The 20,310-nt window shown below is 42.8% G+C and overlaps 1 long non-coding RNA gene across 2 annotated transcripts; it reads right to left on the reverse strand.

Annotated features, from left to right (window-relative positions):
• Positions 1-7,993: 7,993 nt before the first annotated feature.
• Positions 7,994-16,346, reverse strand: LOC132207898 (uncharacterized). 2 transcript variants are annotated; one of them, XR_009443979.1, is made up of 4 exons: positions 16,310-16,346; positions 16,131-16,174; positions 15,215-15,356; positions 7,994-11,307 (listed from the first exon to the last, which is right to left on the reverse strand). It is a non-coding gene; the product is annotated as an uncharacterized LOC132207898 (long non-coding RNA). The 2 variants fall into 2 exon arrangements; XR_009443978.1 differs by having other exon boundaries at positions 16,131-16,325.
• Between the last annotated feature and the right edge of the window lie 3,964 nt (positions 16,347-20,310).

Below are 20,310 nucleotides of genomic sequence, written 5' to 3' on the forward strand. Positions count from 1 at the left end.
TTTAAAGTAATAGGGAAAAATGTAAAGGAAGTGTGAAAAGTAAGTTTTTACACACAGGACAGTATGTGCCTAGAATGCATTGCCAGAGGAAGTGGGATAAGCAGGTACAATCACAATGCTTAAAAGACATCTTGATGGATTTGTGAATTGGCAGGGAATAGAGAGATACAAACTGTGCAGGGGAAAGAAAGAGATTTCATGATTAGAAAATCATGCGTTAATGGAGGCTTGTGGGCTAAAGGGACTATTCCTGTTCTGTAGTGTTATTTGAGACCTCAGTTTTTCAAATACAGACTGGAATATTGGTAGAGTAAGAGGCAGCAAGGGTAAGTTTTCCTGGATTGTATGCACGATAAATTTCCGAAAACAGTGCATTCAGTTCAAAAAGAAAGAGCGCTCGTTTGGTCCTACTTCTTGGGAATGATGGGAGCCAAGTAGATCAAGTGTCAGTGTCAGACCATTCAGGAGACCATGATCACGTGTAGGAAGGTACAGAATAATGTCAGATAATAACCAGCATTAATTCAGAATGAGAAAACTCAATTGATGGAAAGTTGTCTTCAAGGGCAAGGTCAAAGCTGGACAGCAATGACTGGAGTGACAGGTTGATGGGACAAAGTATAAATAATAATAAGGGCTACTTTCAAAGAGAAGATGGCTCAAGTACACTCAAAAAGGAAAGGAAGGGCAAACATTCAGGGCTGCTTGTATGACAATTAGAATTTAAGATAAGATTTAAAAAAAACACTTATGATAGGTGTCAAGGAGAAAAGTCCAAATTGACAGTCACAAGGAATACAGAAGGTCCAGAAGTTGGGGCAAGCAGATGAAAAAGCACACAAGGAAGGGAGACAGTTAGGAGAAAAGGTTGGCAGCCAGTTGAGAGGGGCTGGTAACACACTGGCTATAACAATGTAGGAGAGAAACATGCAGATTCTGGGCTCAGACACAGGGCAAAATTTAGGAGCCCTTTGGCCTTATCGGAAGCAGCAGAGGCAGTGGATCGATTGCCACCATGAGTGAGACAATGAAGCTCTTTGAGCTCCTCAGTTGTTGTTGTAGGTGAGGATGGAGGATACATGGGGGAGGGGGAAGAAATGTTCAATGAGAACAAACTTGTATTAGAGATATCATTAAAAAATAAACATACTGCAGGTCACACAGAAAGCTGATTTGGCTCTTATGCTAAATATAAAGACTGAGAACTGGAGTTATAAACCAGTGGAAACAGATTCCATTGAAATGGTTCAGTACTGACTGTGATTGAAAGCAAAATCCAAACATCCAATAGCTACCTACAAACTCACTTCTGTGTCAGCAAATGAGATAAATGAGTGAATCCCTTCCCACCCTCAGAGCAGACGAATGGCCTCTCTCCAGCGTGAACTCGCTGGCGTATATTGAGGCTAGTTGATCACCTGAACACATGTCTGCAAAAAACACACAAATAGTCTCTCAGCAGTGTGAACATATTGATGATTCATCAGTTGCCCAGAACATTTAAAGCACTTCCCACAGTTTGGACATTTAAAAGGTCTCTCGTCAGTGTGAGCAGCTTGTATGCCAGGACTGTGGTTCACCAAGTGAATCCCTCCCCACAATCAAGGCTTGCATTGTGCCAGTCCTGGTAATTAACTAAAACCGTGTCCACACACACAATACGTGTATGCTTTCTCCTTACATGTTCAAAATCTGATAATGTTCTGTTTACAATAAACTGAGGTGTCCATAAGACCCTGGGATTATGCCTGGTGTCAGTTTCCCTTTGAGTACACTGTGAAATCAATTTAAAACAGAACAATGCAATGAAGAGAGAGTCCACACAAACACCAGGCTGCCTATGCAATCAGCTTGTAATGAATCTGGTAGTTTGATTAGATTAGACTCCCTACAGTGTGGAAACAGGCCCTTTGGCCCAACAAGTCCACACTGCCCCTTGAAGCATCGGACCCAGACCCATCCCCCTATCACCCACACACCCCTGAACACTCCGGGCAAATTAGCATGGCTAATCCACCAATCCACCTAGCCTGCACATCTTTGGACTGTGGGAGGAAACCGGAACACCTGGAGTAAACCCACACAGCCATGGGGAGAATGTGCAAACTCCGCTCAGACAGTTGCCCGAAGCTGGAATCGAACCCGGGTCCCTGGCGCTGTGAGGCTGCAGTGCTAACTACTGAGCCACCGTGCCACCCCGTAGGATTAATGACACACTATTTTAAAAAAAGTGACCACAAAAGCCAGTGATTCACTAATGTCGATCAGGGAACAGAAGCTGCCACCTGGTCTGGACTTATACAAGACTCTGGCGTCTTTGTGAGTGGACAGACAAAGAATGTTGAGAAAGAGGTGAAATACAGGTATTGACTAAATCCACATCTCAATCAGGACTTTGACATCATGTCACAAACCCTTAATCTTCACTGTTGTGAATGTCCAGTGTGGAAGATCTATGGAACACCATCACGGTGAGGACCCCCTCCAAGTCACACATCATCCTGACTTGTTTGAATCCAGTGCAGGATGAACAGCAATTTCCTCCAATTAAACACTGAGACAGCTTCTACACTGACTGCAACCTTCTGTCTAGTAACTGTGTGAAGCTGAACCAGACTGTTCACAACTCTGATGAAATACTTCACACTAAGATGAGCTTTCTCCTGCATCATCACCAAACTAACTGTTTCTATCTCAGTAACATCACCTGACTCCATCCACATCTCAGCTCATCTGCTGCTGAAACCCTATCCATTCTTTGTTACTTCTAGATTTAACTACTCTAACACAGACCGGTCCCCCACATTCAACCTTCCTGTAATGTTGGAGTGATTCAAATCTCTGCTGTCTCATTTCGAGTGTTATTGGCCCAAAGTGCATCACAGGTGCTAAAAAGATACATCAACAGATCTGTTAAAAGACTATCCAATTTAGCATCGTGATAGTACCATACAGCATGATAAGTTTTTCTCAAAGTTAGAATGGGACCTACTTTCCACAGGACTATGCAGTGGTTACTCTCACGGATTGCTGTTCTGGATGAATGCTGAGGATGAGACAACATAGGTTTTCCCCTCCCTCTCTCGCACTGTTCTTCCTCATCCCTGTTGTACCATTTTGTTTCTATGTCTCCTGTACACTCAAACATGTCTGTGTAGCTCCTTGAAAAGATAACTTTAATAAAACTTCAAGTATATTCTTTTTTGCTTCATGCAGCAAGTCATATGTGTATTGTCTCCTCTTTTCTTGCACTCGCAAAATCCTGCTGAGAAGAAAATGCCAGTTGCTGAAGGAACATTCGCAACAGTGGGATTCAAACCCACATCAATGAAAAGACTGGAGTCTTAATTCAGCACCTTAGACTGTTCAGCCACAGTAACTGACAAGTCGTGGTCATCCTTATTGTCTTCAATGATGATGTCGCTGCACCAAATTTTAGTCATGGAGCAGGAGAGGCCTCGAGACTGCATTACCATTTCTTAAATCTCTAACAACCTCAACCTCAACACCATTTTTGCCTCAAATCCCTGCAGAGTCTCCAATTTCTCTCAGGTTACCTCTCAAGCTTTTCTCTTCTCAAGAAAAGAACTTCTTGCTGTTTAACAGAAAGTGTGAAAGAAACATAGGAGGTCTGGCAATGAGACAAGTGAAATCATGTTAGTTTCAAGATATTTGCACTATTTCTTTCTCTCCGCAGGAATGGCTTCACTAACATCCTACATAATTGTTAAAAATTGTAACAACTATGTAGCAATTAAAGCTAAAATTCGATCTTCTCTCTTAATCATTTGCAGCACCCACAGAGGACTTTAGACCCATTTCTGTCCTTTTCCATACCCATCCTGAATCGAAAAGAGCGAAAATAACAGACCTGCTGAATTTATCCAGCACATTTTCTGGACATTTTGGGTTTCTAAATTAATTCCCTCAATGTGTCAAATGTCTTAAATGCTTGCTCACAAGGTCTTGGTATCTGCTATTTAAATAGTGCACTGTGAACACTTCAATCATCCATTTTATATGAAACAAGCACACAGTAACTGAACCGTCTTCACGCAAAAATACAAAAATGTATTTCCTTTCTCATCTTTTAAGCCCGTTTGGTTTTTTGTACCATTTAATATGAAGTCTTACAACTGCACCAGAAACCTCTGGTTAAAAAGATTCTGAAAATGTAGTCCGTAACATGAGAATTGGCAAAAGTTGTTGACACACAGAAGAAAGAAAATGTTGTGTGAGATTCAGCAAATAAAGGAACATTTCTTAGACTGTAGCTGAAAAAAATTGGTTTATTGAAACAGACTTTTTCACCATTCGACCGAGTGACTGGAGTTATACAGGGCACTTAAAGATGAGGGCAACAACATCACAAAATTAATTTTGAATGTTAAATCCTGGAGCAAGTACTGAAAATGGATTGCAATGTGAATGAGAAGAATACATTGGAACCTTGGGATTTTCTAAAGCAGTTACCTTTTACTTCCTTGGACTGCAGCGGCGTCAGTGAAAAACCCATTTGTCACCTTATAAAGCAGGATTTGAACATTGACTGTGGAAGGCCAAGTTAACTCAGTTGTTGGAACATACGCTGTTTAAGTGCAGAGTTGTGAGTACGAGCCCAACACTGGGCACCACCTGTTTATTTAGTATTTTCCCTTTGCAAATTCCCTTCCTCCAGCTATTCTTGATGACCCTTACATCCCATGAATCAGCTTAGCGAATCTCTTTTGCACCGCATTCAACGCCAGCATATCCTTTCTTAAATACGAGTAGCTAAACCAATATGGCTTCACCAACATCCAATACAGTTGTTACAAGATGTCCCGATCCTCAAAACACTAACACCTCGCAGTTAAGGCCAAAATTCCATTTACTTTCTTCATAACTTCAGCATCAGTTTAGGACTTTAGACCCATCCTTGCCCTTTTCCACACAAATCCTGAATCGAATAGTTATAATAACTGCCTGCAAAATGCTATCCCACTGAAACTTCAACCACTTGCTCAACTTTGTAACCTAAAGTCAAGTCCAGGACCTTCCCCTTCCTTGTTGGGACTTCTACTTAATGGCTGAAAAAATGCTCTCCTGGATGTATTTTAAAAATTCTGATAAATCCTTCACATTATGACGACTCCATTAATGTTGAGGAAGTTGAAAGTCTCTGCTACCATAATCCTGCTACTTCTACACTTTCTCAAAATCTGTCTCCTTATTTATTTAAAGGGGTTTTCAAAAATGTCACCTGTCCTTATTGCTGTATAGATTCCCGAAGCAAAATAACAATATCTCCTCCTCCTTTAACACCTCCACTGCCTTGCATGAAGGCCCTGTATCCTGGAATACTGAGCTGCTAACCATGTCCAAGTGACAGCAATGGCTTTATGACCCCACTAATTTGTATCCTCAAATCATCTGCCTTATTCATCTGACTCCAAGCATTAAATACCATTCACCCTTGGCAAACTCGCTTATATCTTAATTGCCCAATGACAATGCCTTCCAGACTCTCTTGTTTCTTCTCTTTTTGGCCATTATTATTTTGAACATTCTCTGGATTTCAGCCCACTGCTAAACTTTTTACATGACCCCCAACAGTACTGGAAACCCACCCCCACCCCCCACAAGGATGCAGTTCCCATTCCAGTTTAGGTGTAACCACTGTGTGTAATTCTACTCTTCCTGCTGAAGGACGGATGTTGTAAAACTGCAAAAGGTTCAGAAAAGAATTGTAATGGTTATTATTGTAATAGTGTACCATTAATACACTAAGTTGCAAGCATTTTGGGATGACTCGGTTCCCAGTTGCTCATATGAAATGTACTGACTGTCATTGAGTGAAAAATAAAAACCACAGGTTCCTCGCACTTGTTGGAGGTGAGGATAGAGGAGATAGGCTCTCCATCTCCCCTTTCAAAATAAATTAGTCTGCTTTTGAAATAAAGATCGAATGCACAGTAGTTTTAATAAAATTTATATCATTTTTTCTCCCAACTAGGTAACCAGACATGTGGTGTTTTCAAACATCATGAGAAACAAGCCCAGATAACATGACTTGGATACAGATAATACGAGCAACAAAAATTCCTACAGATTCTTGGGAACTCATTGGTGGTTAACCACAGTGGCTCAGCGGTTAGCACTGCTGCCTCACAGTGCCAGAGACCTGGATTTGATTCCACCCTTGGGCAACCGAGCATGTGGTTGTTGGCATATTCTCCCTGTGGCTGCGTGGGTTTCCTCTCGGTGCTCTGGTTTCCTCCCATGTGCTGGTTAGTGGATTCGCCAAGCTAAATTGCCCAGAGTGTTCAGTGATGCATACATTTGGTGGGCTACGGGGAGATGTGTCTGGGTGGGATGCTCTGAGGTTTTGTGTGGAATTCTTGGGCCGAAGGGCCTGTTTCCATACTGTAGGAATACTCCGAATTCTATGAAAACCCGTCCTAATGAACTAGGGAATCCCTTTTCACACACTGTGTGGGTGGATTGTCTTTACCCAGTGTGAATGTGTTGATATACAGCAATAAAACGTTATCATTTTCAAAACCTACTCTACAGTTACGTATTTGTTATTGAGATTAATGCGAAAGGATTAATAAATTAAACGCCATTTATTTCAATGCCAGAGGCCTAACAGCTAAGGCAGAGGAACTCAGGGCAAGATTGGAAACATGAAACTGGGTTATCATTGCAATTACAGAGGCAAGGCTCAAAGATGGACAGGGCTGCCAGCTTAATGTTCTAAGATATAGTTCCTATAGAAAGGATAGAAAGTCGAAGGGGGAGGGGGAAGCAAAGCAAGAGAGGAGGGAAAAGTGGCATTTTTGAGCAAGGATAACATTATGGCGTTACTTAGGCAGGATATATCTGAGAATACATCCAGGGAAGTTATTTGGGTGAAACTGAGAAATAAGAAAGGGATGATCACCTTATTGGGATTATACTATAGCCACCCCCAATAGTCAGCAGGAATCTGACAAATAATTTTGAAAGAAGTTATCTGTAAGAATAACAGGGTGGTGATGGAAGGGATTTTAACTTTCCAAACAGACTGGGAATTCCATGGTCTAAAAGGCTTGGATGGAGCGGAGTTTGCTGAGAGTGTACAGGAAAATGTTCTGATTCAGTATGTGATGTACCGACTACAGAAGGTGCAAAACTTGACCTGCTCTTGGCAAATAAAGCAGGACAGGTGACTAGGGTATCAGCAGGGGAGGACTTTGGGGCCAGTGACCATAATTCTATTAGTTTTAAAATAGTGATGGAAAAGAGTAGACCGGATCTGAAAGTTAAAGCTCTATATTGGGGGAAGGCCAATTTTAATGGTATTACACAAGAGCTTTCAAAAGTTGATTGGGGCAGATGTTTGCAGGTAAAAAAGAAAGGTTAGAAAGTGGGAAGCCTTCAAAAAAAAGAGATAACGAGAGTTCAGGGACAGTATACTCCTGTTCGGGTGAAGGACAATGCTGGTAGGTATAGGGAATTCTGGATGACTAGAGAAATCAAGGTTTTGGTCAAGAAAAAGGAGGAAGGACAAGTCAGGTATAGACAGCAGAGATTGAGTGAATGCTTACAAGAGTATAATGACAATAGTATACTTAAGAGGGAAATTAGTAGGGCAAAAAGGGAACATGAGGTAACTTAGGCAAATAGTATTAAGGAAAATCCAGTGGGATTCTACAAATAGATTAAGAACAAAAAGGAGAACTATGGGGAGCTAGGGCCCCTTAAAAAGCAGCAATGCCTCCTATGTGTGGAATTGCAAGAAATGGGGAATATAATAAAACAAGTATTATGCATCAGTATTTACTACAGAAAAGGATATGGAAGATATAGACTGTGGGGAAATAAATAGCAACATCGTGAAAATTATCCATATTACAGAGGTAGTGATGCTTTAAACGCATAAAAGCGGATAAATTCCTGGGACCTGATCAGGCGTATCCGAGAACTCGGAGGGAAGCTAGGCAAGTGATTTGCTGGGCCCCTTGCTGAGATATTTGTGTCATCGATATCCACAGGTGAGGGACCAGAAGTTGGCTAATGTGGTGCCACTATTTAAGAAAGGTGGTAAGGAAAAGCCAGGGAACTATAGGCCAGTGAGCCTGATATTAGTGGTGGGAAAGTCGTTCTAGGAATCCTGAGGGATAGTACTTGAAATATTTGGAAAGGGAGGGACTGATTAGGGATAATCAACATGGCTGTGTGTGTAGGAAATCATGTCTCACTGACTTGATTTTTTTTTGATGGAGGAACAAAGAGGATTGAATAGCGCAAAGAGGTGGATGTATTCTATATGGATGTCACTAAGGCGTTTGACAAGGTTCCTCATGGTAGACTGATGAGCAAGGTCAGATCACATGGAATACAGAGAGAACCAGTCATTTGGAAACAGATCTGACTTGAAGGTAGAAGACGGAGTGCTGGTGGAGGGTTGCTTTGTAGACTGGAGGCCTGTGACCAGTGGTGTGCTGCAAGGATCAGAGCTGGGTCCACTCCATTTTGTCATTTATAAAGATGATTTGGATGTGAATGTACGAGTTATAGCTACTAAGTACCAATCCTTGCAGCATACTGCAGGTCAAACGCCTTTCCAAATGGCCAGCTCTCCCTGGATTCCATGTGATCTAACCTTGTTAATCAGTCGACCATGCGGAATATCGAAAACATCCACCGCTCTGCCATCAATCTTGTTTCTAACTTCTTCAAAAAAACTCAATCAAGTTAGTAAGACATAATTTCCTATGGACAAAGCCATGTCGACTATTCCCCATTCAGTCCACGCTTTCCAAATATATGTAAATCCTATCCCTCAGAATTCCCTCCAACAACTTACCCACAGCTGACGTCAGGCTCACCAAAAGTTTATTGTTCCCTGGTTTTCTGTTACCACCTTTCTTAAACAATGGCACCAGATTAGCCAACCTCCAGTGTAACAGCTCACCTATGACTGTCAATGGTGCAAATATCTGAGCAAGGGGCCCAATTGCAAGCCTAGCTTCCCGCAAAGTTCGAGAATACACCTGAAGAGGTCCTGGGGATTTATCCACCTTTATGGTCTGTAAGGCATCCAGCACCACCTCCTCCACAACATGGAACTTTTCAAGATACACATTCATTTCTCTAAGTTCTTTAGCTTTTGTATCCTTGATCACAGTAAATACTGATGTAAAATACTTTTTTGTATCTCACCCAACTCGTGCATTCCCACACATAGGCGGTCTTACTGTGCTTTTAAGGAGCATAGTAGTGTCAAAATTGGCCTTAGTCTCATTTAAAACTTTGACTCTTAGACCAAAGTCTATCCTTTTCCATAATTATTTTAAAACTAATAGAGATACAATCATAGGCCCCAAAATATTCTCGCCCCTGCTGACCCCTCAGTCACCTGCCCTACCTTATTTCCCAAGAGAAGATCAAGTTTTGAGCAGGGACTAATGACACCAGTACAAACAGCCCAAAGATCAAAGTTCATTCCTTGATTTAAGGGCAAAATCCTTCAAATGTGGTTGTGGTGAACTTGCTGGTGTGTTAACAGTTGGGATGATTGAGTGAATCCCTTTCCACACATAGAACAAGTGAATGGTCTGTCCCCAGAGTGAACTCGCTGGTGTCTCAGCAGGTTGGTTGAGTGAGCGAGCAAATCCCTTCCCATACTCGGAACATGTGAACAGTCTCTCCCCACTGTGAACTCGGTGTTTCAGCAGGTTGCTTGACTGAGTGAATCCCAGCCCACAATCAGAGCAAATGAACGGTTTCTCCCCAGTGTGACTGCGTTGGTGCATTTCCAGCTGGGATGGGTAAATAAATCCCTTCCCACAATCCCCACATTTCCACAGTCTCTCCCAAGTGTGACTGCGCTGGTGTTTGGGCATTTCAGATGAATCTTCAAAGACTCTTCGACACACAGACAATACGCATTTCTCCCTGGTGTGAACAGTGCTTCTTCCTTTAATGTTCAAAATCCTGAGATAATTAGGTTATGACAAACAGATTGAGTGTCAGATCTGGATGTGGTTTTGTTTGATTTCTCTGAATGCAATCAAAATTTCAAACTGAAGAAAAAAAAGAAACGTAGAGAGAGAGAGAGAGAGAGAGAGAGAGAGAGAGAGAGAGAAACCAGAAGAACACACACAAAGATTGTGAAACTCAGAAATTAATCTGGTCAATTGTGGATGCAACACTGAGGGGCACTGCTGGATTATCAGTAAAACTGAACTGGTTCATTTAATGTCCTTCAGGGAAAGGAAACAGTCAGCGTTTGCCCAAAACTACAAAAAGAGATAGAGTTTGGACAGACATGAAGGGCAGGCATTTTATACATCTGAAAATGAATCCAATTCCTGTTTTCTCCCCATACCCTCTGATGCTTCTGAAGGACTAAGAATACACAGCAAAATACCCGAAATCTGGAATAAAAACAGAAAAAGATGGAGATACACAGTAGATCTGGCAGCATCTGAAATGTTAATAGATGCAGGAACCATTGCAATCTTGAAGAAGTGTTGAGATGATCATCCACTGCACCATAATATAGGTTACACACCGAGTGCCAGAAAACGGGCCTAGCTTAAATAGGTGCTTGATGGCCAGCACCGATACAATGGGGACAGTGTGTTCAACAATTGTACCCGACTGTCTGACCCCATTTAGTTCCGTGTTTCTCTCCTATTCTCTTTTAGGAAACAGGCAGCAGCAAGTAGTGAAGAATGCAAATGATATTTCGGCCTTCATTGTGACAGGATTCGAGTACAGGAGGAGGGATGTCTTTCTATAAGGGCCTTGGTGAGACCACACCTGCAGTAGTGTGCACCTTTGTTCTCCTTTCCAAAGGAAGGATGGTCTGGCTACTGAATGATCGCAAAGAAGGTTCACCAGACCAATTCCTGGGATCACAGGACTGATGTATGAAAAGAGATTTGATCTTGATTAATCCTTCTTTCTTTTAATCTTTCAGCCACCGACAACATCATGAACTAATTTCACGTCCCATTTGCTGATTTGAGTCTTTTACTGCTAAAGGTATACTTTGGTTCCCATTCCCCTGTCATACGAGTTTAAATCCTCACCAGTGGAACTAGCAAAAGCATCAACAAGAATATCTGTCCCAGCTCTGCCCAGGACAATTGTTCAAGCTTGTGCATGTCCCACCTTCCCCAGAAACAAACAAACAGTCTCAATGCCTCAGGAATCCAAATCTTTTTAAGTTATAGCTCCAGCCATGCACTCATCTCATCTGTCCTCTTATGCTTTTACTAGCATGTGCATTGTAGCAGCTCACACTGTTACGGGATTAGATCACGAAAGGTCCTGTGGGGATATAAAAGAGTCCTGTTGAGAAGGAACATTAGGGAATTTACTTGGGTTTCTGTTAACAGGCAGTTCAAAACACATAAGCATTTTAACAAGAGGCAGTGTTTAAAGGCCCGGTTCAGCCACAATCACAAGTTTGTTACTTAATGAAAAGTAGAAGCAAAAGTCTGATCCTACAGCATTCTGAACTGTTTAGGTAATTGTAACCAGAAATGCAAACAACCAATTAACGTGAAACGGTTAGCTAAATTCCTTGAGCAAATGTTTGTCAGCAATAAAAGCAGCTCACTGCATCATTATGGAAGGCAAAGCAATAAACGGTGTAAACACAACCTCTAAAAGACCAACAACATAGGAAGGGGCAAAGGAAGATTATAAAGAGAGAAGTCAGGGCTGCAGAGAGATAAAACAATTGAAATGTAGATACGGATAATTTGAACAAATTCTTACATCCAAAGATCAACGGAAGAGTGACAAAGATAGATTACAAAATCCAAAGTGAAGATATGGTTAGTGCCTTAGTTATTTGTGAAATCTAAACAAGTTCTGTTTAACAGCTTGGTAAAGTTCTAAAGTGACTGAATTTCACCCTCGGTGGAGTTTGAATAGATGCTCTTTATTAAAACAAGAAAGTAATAATGGAAAGCGCTTAGAGTAGAAAATGAAACTTCACTTTAAAAATCATTTGCAGCATACAAATTGTTGGGGTTGTAAACTGCAGCAGCAAGTCAGAAACACTGTTTGATCTTTTAAGCTGAAGTGACAGAGGGATTTTTCCACAATTTGTCAACTGTATTACAAAATTGTAGTTACTTTATATCAGAGTTGAGTTTAAAAGACTTTATCACAATTCCTAACAATCCACACTACAGTTAGTAGAGAATTTGGAAAAGTTCTTAGTGATAAGCTACTATTTTGGTTTTTGGCAAAAAAATGTGGTGCAGCTGGCAAATGTCTGAGGAGGAATATAACTGCCAAAGCATTGTAAGGTCCCAAAGACAGACGAAGTAGTTTTCGAGCTAACCTCAGGAGATTATAGAAGGGTTTAGGACTGAACATAGTGTTGTCCACGATTGTTTGAACATAGGACATAGAACATTACAGCACAGTACAGGCCCTTCGGCCCTTGATGTTTTGCCGACCTGTCATACCGATCTCAAGCCCGTCTAACCTACACTATTCCATGTACGTCCATATGCTTATCCAATGACACCCTAAATGTACCTAAAGTTGGCAAATCTACTAGCGTTGCAGGCAAAGCGTTCCATTCCCTTACTACTCTCTGAGTAAAGAAACTACCTCTGGCATCTGTCCTATATCTTTCACCCCTCAATTTAAAGCTATGCCCCCTCGTACTCGCCGTCACCATCCTAGGAAAGTGGTTTGCTTACTGGATTGGGTATATTGATTTGGGGTGTGTGGCTAACAATGACAACAATATTGCATGTAAATAACATCTAGCGAATGGAATAAAAATATCACAATCAGCCAGGGAAAGTCTGAATGTCATTGTCCACTCTTCCAATCTGAGCTGTATTTAAGAGGGGAATTAGGCCTCATGTGAAAGCCAGGTTTGGAGTGGACTCTGGCCTCTCCCACACATGTGGTAACAGAGCTCTGAATAAAGGTCACTCGTACAACTGAACACAACACAAACTTCTCCCGACAACAATGTGGCACTGGGTGTAAGCTTGACAATACTATATTTGAGATCTCGTATTTTAGTGTATCTCTTAACTTCCTATCTTCAGCTTTCAGGTCCTCCTCCCTTGGTTTTCCTATGTCACTGGTACAATCGGATGTTCATCCTCCCACTCCAGAATGTCCTGAAGCTGCTCCATGTCATTGCTAATCCTGGCACCAGGGAGGCAACATACCATCCTGGATTCATGTCTCTCTCTATCCCTTACTATTGAATCCCCTGTCTCTACAGTCATATTTATCGTTTCCCTCCCCTTCTATGCAGCGGAGTTACTCCGAGTGCCATGAACCTGACTGATGCTGCTTCCCGAGTGGCCACCCCAACATCCCCCACCTCTCTCCCCCACCCCCAACCCCCCAACCGAACAGTACCCAAAACAGTATATCTATTTGAGGGAGATGACTCTAGCACTTCCTTTCTGAGCCTTTTACTTGTCTGATAGTCACCCATTCTCTTGCTGTCTGTGTAATCTTCACCTGCTGCGTGACCAGTCTGTTGAGAATGCGACCACAACCTTCTCAGTTACCATGGATGCTCCATACTGACTGCACCCACAGCTCAAGCTCTGAAAAGCAGTTAACCAGTAGCTGCAGATGGACACACTTCCTGCACAAATAGCCAATAGGGACACTGGTAATGTCCCAGAGTTTAATGCGGAAAACTGTGAGGTGATTCACATTGGAAGGAGTAACAGGAATACAGAGTACTGGGCTAATGGTAAGATTCTTGATAGTGTGGATGAGCAAAGAGATCTCGGTGTCCATGTACATAGATCCCTGAAAGTGTCCACAAGTTGATAGGGTTGTTAAGAAGGTGTACAATGTGTTCGTTTTTATTGATAGAGGGATTGCGTTTCAGAACCATGAGGTCATATTGCAGCGGTACGAAACTCTGGTGCGGCCGCACTCGGAGTTCTGGTCACCGCATTGCACGAAGGATGTGCAAGCATTGGAAAGGGTGCACAGGAGATTTACCAGAATGTTGCCTGGTATCGAGGGAAGGTCTTATGAGGAAAGGTTGAGGGACTTTAGGCTGTTTTCGTCAGAGAGAAGAAGGTTCAGAGGTGACCTAATAGAGACATACAAGATGATATGAGGATTAGATAGGGTGGGCACTGAGATCCTTTTTCCTCAGATGGAGCTGGCTAGCACGAGGGGATATAGCTTTAGATTGACGGGTCATAGATATCGGACAGATGTCAGAGGTAGGTTCTTTACTCAGGGTAATAAGGGCGTGCAATGCCCTGCCTGCAACAGTAGTAGACTCGCCAAGTTTAAGGGCATTTAAGTGGTCTTTGGATAAACATATGGATGATAATGGAATAGTGTGGGTTAAATGGGCTTCAGTGTGGTTTCACAGGTCGACACAACATCAAGAGCCTATGTTCTATTGTGCAAGAGGAGCACACCACAGATGTGATGTCTTCTGTTATGACTTCTCTCCAGATTAAGCCAGTTTCTGCCTTAAAAAGAATTTAATTAAGCTAGGTCCTCCCCCTTCATTTCAAACATTACTATTATAAACCTAAAGCCCCTAACTTTATTTAAGCTAATATATACTTTAAAAACTGTAAGAAAATTCTTTACGATATCAAATATCAATTGGCTGTTTCCATTAGGACTGAGAGACTTTCTGAACTGCCCAAACTGAGACTGAGCATCACACTCAATCTTTCAGTTTCACTTTCTGTTTCACCCAACTCCAAAGCACTCTCATTTAGCCAAGCAGCACTCACAGTGCAGCCTTTTCATTTTCATTGTCTGCTCACACCCACTCTGATCTCAGCCTCCCATACTGTTTCAATGCAGCTCAATGGAAGCTCAGGGAACAGCATCTTCACGTTAAATGCAATAATTTATAAACCTCAGGAATCAACACAGACTTCAGCAGTTTCAGGATCAATGGAGTTGTCAGGAAATGGAAGATTCCACCTGGAGGGGTGCTGGAATTTGTGCCCATCAGGAATTTTAAAAGGAAGTTTGCAGGTATTCAAGAATGAAAAATGTATAGACTAAAATCATGAAGTGGGCGAATGGGACTAAATATGACAGTTCTTTCAAAGAGACGAGGTGTTGTTTGGACAAATCTACCCCTCTCAGGCCAATATCTCCTTTCTCAGCTGCAGGGTATAGAACTGAACACTTATCCCAGAGGTGATCAAACCAAAAATTTGAATATCCTGCTTTCAAGTTACAAACTTACCAGGAGTATTCTCCCACGCATAGAATGGTTAAACCTCTTTCCTTTCACTGTTAAGTGTCAATGATACTCAGATCCTGATCACTCCGCTTAATGGAGAACTTGCATTGGGATCCTGGTCTGCAAATTATTCTCAATAAATATCCTGTAAAGCAAATCCACAAGAGACAAATAACGGTCAGGCCTGGACAGAAATCCAGAAAACACAAGATTGTCTGGAAAAGGCAAACATTTCTCTTGGTTTCTGTTAGTTATGTATAAATCCTCCTCTTAAAAGCACCCTGCTCCCCCACACAGAAAGATGCAGAGGTAAAATACACCCATTATTAGAGACTGAGGAAGTCAGACATTAATAAATTTGACCAGGGAGCACAAGGGGACTCAGAGCACTTTCAGTGATTTGATCCCAATCATATGAATACTGGGCAAACGGATATGCTTTAATAGATCATAATATTTAAAGCAGGACTTCCTACAGTGAGAGTGCAACAGGTAACATGAAGTTCTAAGCAAGGATTAGCGGATCCGAAACGTTATTTTTTTTCCTTTCACAGATGCTACCAAACCTACTGAGCTTTTCCAGCAACTTTGTTTTTGAACATGCAGTTCTGAACACGTTTTCGACATTTCTCCTCCATTAAATATCTAACGTATAACTTGCAGCAATTTATACTGCCTGAAGCCAGTACTCCGCCAGCGTCAAAGGTCCTTCCCAGGAAATACACGCCGTGTCTCAGTCTGGGAAAGAAGTCCAGAAAAACAAAAACAAAAACAAAAACAAACATTTCTCTTGTCCTAATCTCCCCTCCCAAGCAAGAAAGGCTGCGCTTGCGTTCCACTACAGGTTGCCACCTATAAATATGGCGATCCGGCATGAGTCCCGAAGATCACTGCCCCTAATAAAGATGGTGGCAATTACCTCTGCCTATCGCAGCCTCAGGTCCGTAGCAGTTTTTCCGTTTGCTGCAAAACACGGGACCGGCATGTTAAAATTTGTTTTCTGACATGCATCAACGGCTAATAAAGCCTCTCAGTCAATACCGAAAGTATTTCCCTCCCGTTTTTTTGCAGCTTTCCTTTTTATCCCGTGTACTGTACCTTCCGAAAGCAGCTAACCCTCACTCGCAGAGATATTGCGCCCGCGGACAGAGGCGATCACATGATTTTCACACAGACAAACATCTCACTCGCTCTGATTGGCTGGAGGGTAGGCCGCTTCCATTGGCCCCGCCCCGTGCTCCGATTGAACCAAAGCTGACATCGCTCACAGGGAGATAGCAATAACTGCAGGTGTTGGAGTCACAGATGACACAGTGTGGAGCTGGAGGAACACAGCGAGCCAGGCACCATCAGAGGAGCAGGAAAGTTGATGGTTCAGGACCCTTCTTCAGAAATGGGGGAGGGGACGGGAACTGAAACATAAACAGAGTGGGGGCTGGGGAAGGTAGGTGGGAAGGTGATAGGTGAGTGCAGGTAGTCAGTGGTGAAGATTTTTCCTGCTGTTCATTACCTCTGTGAGTGATGGTGAGGGTTCATCCCGAGATGGGGAAAAAAAGGGCCATTCCTGATTCTCCTAATGTACGGCAAAACAGCTTGTATTTTATGGAAACTTTTACTCTGTCATTTTCCTCGATGTTTTGGCTGTTTCAGAGACTTGGATAGAGCAGGGTCAGGAATGGATGTTGCAAGTTCCAGGGTTTAGATCTTTCATTAAGGTCAGGGAAGATGGTAAAAGAGGGTGAGGTGTGGCTTTGTTAGCCAAGGACAGTACAACGGTGGCTGAAAGAACTTTTGATGAGGTGGTATGGGCTGAGAGCAGAAACAGGAGAGGAGAGGTCGCACTGCTGGGAGTTTTTTATAGGCCCCTGCAAAGTTCCAGGGATGTGGAAGAGTGGATTGGCAAAATGATTCTGGGCAGGAGTGAAAAGAACAGGGTGGTCATTATGGCAGCTATTAACTTCCCTAACATTGAATGGAAATGCTATAACTCTAGTATGTCGGATGCATCAGTTTTTGTCCAATGTGTGCAGGAGGGTTTCCTGACTCGGTATGTCGAAGGGCCGACGAGAGGGGAGGCCACACTGGATCTGGTACTTGGTAATGAACCAGGCCAGGTGTTTGATTTAGTGGTAGGTGAGCACTTTGGACAGAGTGACCATAATTTGGTTATGTTTACTGTAGCAATGGAAAGGGTTAGGAATATGCCACAGGGCAAGAGTTATAGATGGGGGAAGGGCAATTATAATGTGATTAGGCAAGACTTAGGAGGCATAGAATGGGTTAGCAAAATGCAAGGGATGGGGACAATCGAAATGTGGAGCTGGTTTATGGAACAGATATTGCTGTCCTTAATAAGTATGTCCCTGTCAGGCAGGGAGGGAGCGATAAGGGAACTGTGGTTTACAAAAGAAATTGTATCTCTTGTTAAGCAGAAGAGGGAGGCATATGTGACGATGAGACAAGATGATTCAGATGAGGCGATGGAGAGTTACAGATGAGCTAGTAAGGATTTAAAGAGAGAGTTAAGAAGAGCAAGGAAGGGACATGAGCAGACATTGGCAGGTAGAATAAAGGAGAACCCTAAAGCGTTCTATAGGTATGTGAAGAATAAGACGATGTCTCGGGTAGGAATAGGGCCAGTCAAAGACAGAAGTGGGAAGTTGTGTGTGGACCCTGTGGAGATTGGAGAGGTGCTAAATGCTTATTTCTCATCTGTTTTCACTGAGGAACAGGAGAATATTGTAGAGGAGGTGACTGAGTTACGGGCTACTAGAATTGAAAGGATTAAGGTTAGTAAGGAGGAGGTGTGATCAATTCTAGAAGGTGTGAAGTTCGTAAATCCCCTGGGCCAGATGGGATTTTTCCGAGGATTGTCTGGGAAGCCAGATAGGAGGTGGCAGAGTCTTTGGCCTTGATCTTTGAGTCCTCATTATCTACAGGTTCAGTACCAGAGGTCTGGAGGATTGCAAATGTTGTGCCCTTGTTCAAGAAGGGCAGTGGGGCTGACCCAGGTAATTATAGACGTGTGAGCCTTACATAGAACATAGAACATAGAACATAGAACAGTACAGCACAGAACAGGCCCTTCAGCCCACAATGTTGTGCCGACCATTGATCCTCATGGATGCACCCTCAAATTTCTGTGACCATATGCATGTCCAGCAGTCTCTTAAATGACCCCAATGACCTTGCTTCCACAACTGCTGCCGGCAACGCATTCCATGCTCTCACAACTCTCTGCGTAAAGAACCTGCCTCTGACATCCCCTCTATACTTTCCACCAACCAGCTTAAAACTATGACCCCTCGTGCTAGCCATTTCTGCCCTGGGAAATAGTCTCTGGCTATCGACTCTATCTATGCCTCTCATACATCTGTTGTAGGAAACATTTTGGGAAGGATTATAAGAGATAGGATTTATTATCATCTAGCAAGCAACAATTTGATTGGAGATAGTCAGCATGGATTCGTCAAGGGCAGGTTGTGACTCCCAAAACTCATTGAGTTTTTTGAGAAGGTGACCAAGCATGTGGCTGAGGGAAGGGCAGTTGACGTGGTGTACATGGACTTCAGTAAAGCCTTTGATAAGGTTCCACATGGTAGGCTATTGAAGAGAATACAGAGACACGGGATTGAGGGAGAATTAGCAGTTTGGATTAGAAACTGGCGTTCCGTAAGAAGGCAACGAGTGGTGGTTGATGGAAAATATTCAGCCTGGAGTCCAGTTACTAGTGGTGTGCCTCAAGGATTTGTTTTGGGACCACTGCTGTTTGTCATTTTTATAGATGACTTGGACGCAGGCATAGGTGGATGGGTTAGTAAATTTGCAGATGACACTAAAGTCAGTGGAGTGGTGGACAGTGTGGAAGAATGTTGCAGGTTGCAGGGAGACTTGGATAAACTGCAGAATTGGGCTGGAAGGTGGCAAATGGAGTTTAATATGGATTAAATGTGAGGTGATTCACTTTGGCAAGAATAATAGGAAGGCAGAATACCGGGTCAATGGAAAGATTCTTGGTAGTGTGGCTGTGCAGAAGGATCTTGGTGCCCATGTACTAAGATCCCTGAAAGTTGCCACCCAGGTTGATAGTGCTGTTAAGAAGGCTTACGGTGTGTTAGGTTTTATTGGTAGAGGGACTGAGTTCCGGAGCCATGATGTCATGCTGCAACTGTAGAAAATGCTAGTGTGGCCTCGTTTTGAATATTGCGTGCAATTCTGGTCGCCCCATTACAGGAAGAATGTGGAAGCATTGGAAAAGGTGCAGAGGAGATTTACCAGGATGTTGCCTGGTCTGGAGCGTAGGCCCTATGAAGAAAGGCTGAGGGACTTGGGTCTGTTCTCTCATTGGAGAGAAGGAGGCTAAGAGGGGATTTAATAGAGACATACAAGATGTTCAGAGGATTAAATAGGGTGGACAGTGAGAGCCTTTTTCCAAGGATGATGACTTCAGCTTGTACAAGGGGACATAGCTACAAATTGAGGGGTGTTAGATTTAAGACAGATGTCAGAGGCAGGTTCTTTACTCAGAGAGTGGTAAGGGCATGGAACACCCTGCCTGCCAGTGTAGTTAACTCAGCCACATTAGGGACATTCAAACAGTCCTTGGATAAGCATATGGATAATGATGGGGTAGTATAGGGCAAGGGGCTTAGATTAGTTCACAAGTCGGCGCAACATCGAGGGCCGAAAGGTCTGTTCTGTGCTGCATTGTTCTACGTTCTATGTTCGAGGTGCTTCACAGATGAGCAAAACATCGATTAAAGATATCAATTTTACGATGTATCATAAAGAATAAGAGAGAGGTTCAGGGAGGAAATTCCATAGTTTGGGTTGTCAGCAGCTCTAACCCTGGAGTGTTGTAAGTGGGGTGGGTCAGAAAAATATCTGGAAAGGGGAATTGCAGGAGTGCAAAAAACACATATGGCCTTCATGACGGCAAAGGTTTCAGAGACTGTCATTAGAGAGTACGGATGTCGCATGGAGCTTAAGGCATTACTCTGCACTCAATCCATTACAAGTCATGACCACAAAGGTACAGAAGATTTCTGATGCCTTAATCAGGCTGATCAATATTTGTATCGATGGGCTTGCAAAATGTC

Source organism: Stegostoma tigrinum, unplaced genomic scaffold, assembly GCF_030684315.1.
Source record: "Stegostoma tigrinum isolate sSteTig4 unplaced genomic scaffold, sSteTig4.hap1 scaffold_200, whole genome shotgun sequence".
NCBI classification, from domain to species: Eukaryota; Metazoa; Chordata; class Chondrichthyes; order Orectolobiformes; family Stegostomatidae; genus Stegostoma; species Stegostoma tigrinum.